General features: G+C 60.0%; 1 pseudogene; it reads left to right on the plus strand.

Annotated features, from left to right (window-relative positions):
* The first annotated feature begins 2,413 nt into the window (after nt 1-2,413).
* Nucleotides 2,414-5,039, plus strand: LOC105713294 (uncharacterized; annotated as a pseudogene).
* The last annotated feature ends 961 nt before the right edge of the window (nt 5,040-6,000 follow it).

Genomic DNA, 6,000 nt, shown 5'->3' on the forward strand with positions numbered 1-6,000 from the left:
ACCCCTGGGAGTCAGGGCTGGGAGACACTGGAGCCAGCAGCCCTGGCCACGCCCACACCAGGCCTAGGCTCAGCCAGAGGTGGCAGGTGGTTGACTGTGTAAACACACCACACACACACCATACACATGCACACACACCACACACAAACACCACACACCACACACATACACACACCACATACAAACCACACACACACACCACACACACATGCACACATGCACACACAACCACACAAACCACACACACACAAACCACACACACCACACACATATGCACACATGCACAGACAACCACACACAAACCACACACACACAAACCACACACACACCACACACATATACCACACACACCACACACACATGCACACACAACCACACACAAACCACACACACCACACACACATACCACACACACCACACACATGCACACACACACCACACATACACACCCACAAACCACACACACACCACACACAAACCACACACACCGCACACACACACCACACACAAACCACACACACACCACACACAAACACCACACACCACACACACCGCACACATGCACACACACACCACACACATACACACACCACACACAAACCACACACCACACACACCACACACATACACACACCACACACACACCACACACCACACACACCACACAACACCACACACATACACACACCACACACAAACCACACACACACCACACACACCCCACACACAAACCACACACAAACCACACACCACACACACACATGCATACACACACCACACACACCACACACCACACACACCATACACACACACACCACACACAAACACCACACACAAACACCACACACCACACACATACCACACACACACTCACACACACACACACACTGTAAGCAACGGTTTTGAGGGGCATGTACTGAAACTCAAAACTTGCTAGCTTTCAAGACCTGAATTTGGCGGCAGAGGCTTATTTCAGCTTTTACATTGCAGGTGGTTTTTTATTTTATTTTAAAAATCTTTTTAAATCAGGCAGCCCCAGAATCAGAGCAGATTCAGAGAAACTCCCCACAGCATGTTATTTTAAAGCAGGAGATGGATCTTGGCACTTTTATGACAGCGTCCGGTCCTGAGCGGGTGGTGGCCGTCACGCTGGGCACAGACCAGAGAGGAGAGCCATCGCCGAGGGCGGCGGGGAAGCCGCGTGAGGAGACCCGGCCTTCCGGAGGGTGCGGAGAGGCTCGTGTCGGGGGAAATGGAAACAGGACTTCCCAGAGGGAGCAGGCGGGAGCCCAGCAGGGAATTTTGGGATTTCTCACCTGAAACAGGCACCAGCTCCGAGGCACACGGCGCAGCCTCTGCCTTCACCGTGTGCCACCCGCATATCCCGAGCCGAAGCCTCCCGGAAAAGGAGTCATCTGAGCCCATCTGCCCATCTGAACCCACACCCCCAACCCTCCCCGCCACTGGCTGCTGATGGGGGTCCATTCACCCCAACCCGTCCTGAGCAGAGACCACCCTGGGCCACTGTAATCGATCCCTCACGGCAGGGGCTCGGGCAGCCACTGTGTGAGAGCCTTTCCCCGAGGTTTTATCCCGGTCTCAGGAATCAGCCTCTGAGCAAAAGCGTGTGTTCCTTGGGTGCCTACTCAGAGCAGAAGGAAAAGCAGCGACGCTCGGGGTAGCCTAGAGCGCCGCTTCCCTGCCCACGCGCCAGCTGTGTGTGTGAGCTCGGGCACACGCAAGTCCTTGGCTCCCACAGGAGGAGCGGGGCCCTCCTGAAACCTAAAGGCCACGTCCCCAGGAGCCTCGGGCAGATGGGCAGGAGGCACCCGGGCGCCAGAGACAGGGCCGCCCCTCGAGAGGACAGGCTTCCCCGCCCTGGCTCCGTCTCAGCGGCACTGATGCCACACGCGTTTGCCTCTCTGCCTCGGTGTTCTCCTCTATAAAGGAGGGGTCGCTCTGCCTGCCCAGTTGCCGTGCAGATGGAACCAGGCCTGTACGTACGAGCCCACGTGGGGACCCCTGGGTGACCGCACTCTCCCGCCTCCCCTCCCACCCTTCCTGCTGCTCGGCTCCAGTGTGCCAGGGCCACTGGCACCCCCTGCTCTCAGTCTCCAGGCGCAGCCAGGTGTGGGCAGTGCACGGCGGGCCCAGCGTTCGACCGCGGAGCAGTGGTTCCCAGGTCCCTGTGTGGTGGGGGTCCTCGGCTGGGCCAAGGCCACAGAGCAACGTTGCCGGCACTCCTGTTCAGTCCTCTGCATCTCCGCTTCAACTGCAAACAACAGCCACAGTTCACATCTGGATCTGCGGGGCGCCCTTCGGTTTAAACCCCCGCCCAGAGTCCATCTCCGTTGAAACTTCACAGGCAGGTGTCAAAATGACCGCCTCCCACACACGTCACAGAAATGCACCCATGACAGGCCTGAGGCCCCCAGGAGGAGCTGCCACCGGCCCCACCCACAAGCAGCCGCTGGCCCCAGCCTGTGTTTCCCCCGCCCCTGGGGGCAGTCATCACGGAGGTCAGTGCCATCTTTGTCCTTTGGATAAATTCCACGGCAGTGGAAGGAAAGATCAGAGCATTTTATAGCAGGAGCTCTGTTCTCGCCACTCACTTCCAAAGCCCAGGGCAGGAAGATGAAGAGAGATGGTTTTCCCTTAAATGGGAGTGAAGGACAGAGGCGGCCCAGGGTGGACAACCCGTGTCTGCTGGCGGGATTCCCCGGCCGCCTCTGTCTCACACGGAGAGAGCTCAGCGGTTTCCCTACGGGTGGCTGCTTTAGGAGGCAGCGCAGCAGCCCGGCTCCCTCCTGACGGTTTGGTTACCGGGCCCTGCGCAGTGTCTTTGGTCACAGTGGTTTGGGCTGTGGTCCTGGCCCTCCTGAGCTCCAGCGGCCCCGCTCAGGAGAACTGCACGGGCCAGGCTTCTGGAACAGACACTGAGCCACAGGCCAGCCTGGCCGCACGGGTTCACCACAGCCGCTTTGTGTGTGACGTCCTGGGATCAGCCCGTGCACGTTCAGATGACACTACATATAAATAACTGTAGCCGAGAATAGGATGGGCTGGGGAGGAGGGCAGAGTGCGCCACAGCAGCTGAAGATGTTGAGAAGGCTTCTGGCCGCCGCGTGGAGGGTTCTAAACCCAGCCCTGCCCAGCAGCCCCTTCCTGGGCCAGGAGAACGACAGAGGGAGAGCTGGGATTCGGCCTTCATCACCGCAGCCGTTCCTTCTTCTGGCCCCCCGAAGGCCTGCTCAGGATCACACTTTGTCTTGGCAGGGGCAGCCCCTGTGACCTGTTAGAGGTGCGAATCCAGGGCGGCAGAAGCCCCTGCCAGGCCAGGACCCACCACTGCCTAATGCAGGGGGAGTCATGGCCCAGAGGGCTCCATCCCCTTTCCAAGGGAAACAGGACCACGGGGAGTGTCTTCCTGCCTATCTTCTCACAACCCTTCCTTACCTCCCGGGCCACGTTTCTCGACACGTTGTCCCCGATCTGCCGTCACACATGGGATAATCCTCGCCCCCCGCCCCCCACATCAGCTGCTCCATGAGCCACACTCACAGTCACAGGCCCCAGCCGGCGGCAACCCCACCTCCTCCCGCCCCGGCAGGAAACAAACGCTCAGCAGCACCATCTGCTCCTCAGCCAGCCACGCTCCAGGAGCCCCGCGGGCGAGGCCACCGCGTCCTCCGTGTCTGTGTCTCCTCGCGTCAGCCGCCCCGCGCTGTCTCTGGAAGCTTCCGGACACCTGGGCCTTCTGCACTCACGCACTGCACGTGCGCCTAAGCTGCGGTCTCGAGTTTACAAAATGGAATCTAGCGGTCCTGCACTCAGGCAGGCAGCTGGCAGGATTTTCTGGCAAACAAAGGGTGTTCTTTCCTGGCCAAAAGAGAAGTCTTTTGGAAAATGAATATTCTCTTCCTAGGAAGATGGGTTTTTGCACAGTGGGTTTCTTGAAGGGAGTCAGCCCTTGAGATTTTGTTCATAATCCAACATGACAAGGGCGACCCTGTAATTTACCGACCCATCTGAGCCCCTTCGGAATAAAGGAGAAGGTCGTGGATACACGTGCCAGGACTGCTGGTGTCGCTGGGCCTGTCCTGGGCAAGCTGATTTACGATGGACATCGCTGACCTTCACCGTGGTCGGCCTGAGTGACCTCAGCGCACGCCGGCCGTGATTTCCTGGACTCACTCTCTGGCTTCCAGGCTTCTTGGCCTGTGGTTTCGGGGCTGGTTTCTCTCCGTTCTCAGATCATGGTCAGAAGTTCATGGGCAGATCTGTGTTTCAGACGAATGAGGGACGCTCATTCAAGAAACCAGCGCAGCGCACGGGAGGCGGTGCGGGGCCTCCTCCCCACGGGAGGCGGTGCGGGGCCTCCTTCCCACGGGAGGCGGTGCGGGGTCTCCGTGTGAAGCACTCAAGCCGACTTCCCTGAACCCACCTGTCTTGATTTTACTTTGAAATTTCCAGCCGGATGCCACAGTGCCAGCTGTGTGCTCACGGGGTCAGGCGCTCAGGCCCAGCAGCTGGACTGCAGCGAGTACACGTGGCCTCAGGGAAAAGGTCCCCTGCTGCAGGCCGTGAGGGACCCCAGCCCTCACAATGGCTGTCCCTGAGAAAGCCCCTCCGGACTCGACAACCTGGCCCATGTGTCCTGTCCGGAGGACAGGGTGGGGCTGGTACTGGTTACAGATGGTCCTCAAGGACACAGCACGCAGGCAACCAGGTGCCCCTCCTACAGCTGGGGCAGAGAGAGCACAGGGAGCCTGACTCCCAGGTCAGCCTCTGCCAAAGCCACCCCGGAGGCCTGCCAGAGAGGAAGGCAGGGGAAGAGCAGCCCTGCCCCCGAGGGCGCGTCGTGCAGGTGCCCCGAGGGGGTCATCTGCATCCTGGTTGAGGGGGAGCCCACCCGCCTCCCCCAGGTCAGGAACACTCCTTGGAGGCCGTGGTGTGGAGTGTCCGCCCGGGCTTCCTCCTTCAGCTCAGCTGCTGGGCCCTGGGAAGGGACAGGTGCAGCTCCCGTTCCGCCAGACTGAGCTGCAGGCAGAGCGCCCTGCCTGGGAAAAGCAAACCCACCGCTGAGGACGCACCCTCGAAGTTTGTCTTTCCTCGCTTCTGCGTCGTCCCTTATCGCTAAGGTGCTAATTCGTCTCTAGCTTCAATCGGGCTGATTGCTCTTAAGAGAAAATGGGACTGCACGATCCAGCTGCAGTGGCCGGGGCTCCTGCTCTCCCCCGGGTAAGAGGATGGACATCTCATCCCTGATGATGGTCAGCGGGGCAACATGGAGGTTTTGGCTGATGAAATGGGGCACAATGGCTGAGCAGAAGCCTCAGAGCCATGCCTAGGCTCCACCAGACCTGCTCCAGCAGCCCTGAGGACCCCACCCAGCAAGCAGAGCTGCACCTCCACCCTGGTTCCAGAGGGAAGAGGCACAGCTGATATGATGTACAAGCAGGAAACGCTGGGAGAGGTGGGACGTGAGGACCCACTGTCTGATACTACAGTGTAACCGGCTAGAAACTGACTCGGAGCGGCACTATTCCAGCAGAAAGACACGACGCGCACACACCAGCACCTGCTGTCCGTGACTGTCAGGCCCCGTCTCGGCGTGGGCAGCTCCGCGGTTGTGTTCGCACCAGCACCTGCTGTCCGTGACTGTCAGGCCCCGTCTCGGCGTGGGCAGCTCCGTGGTTGTGTTCACACCAGCACGTGCTGTCCGTGACTGTCAGGCCCCGTCTCGGCGTGGGCAGCTCCGTGGTTGTGTTCACACCAGCACGTGCTGTCCGTGACTGTCAGGCCCCGTCTCGGCGTGGGCAGCTCCGTGGTTGTGTTCACACCAGCACGTGCTGTCCGTGACTGTCAGGCCCCGTCTCGGCGTGGGCAGCTCCGTGGTTGTGTTCACACCAGCACGTGCTGTCCGTGACTGTCAGGCCCCGTCTCGGCGTGGGCAGCTCCGCGGTTGTGTTCACACCAGCACGTGCTGTCCGTGACTGT

The sequence above is a fragment of the Aotus nancymaae genome, unplaced genomic scaffold (assembly GCF_030222135.1).
Source record: "Aotus nancymaae isolate 86718 unplaced genomic scaffold, 86718_ANA_hifiasm-v0.15.2.pri h1tg000022l_1, whole genome shotgun sequence".
Classification (NCBI taxonomy): Eukaryota; Metazoa; Chordata; class Mammalia; order Primates; family Aotidae; genus Aotus; species Aotus nancymaae.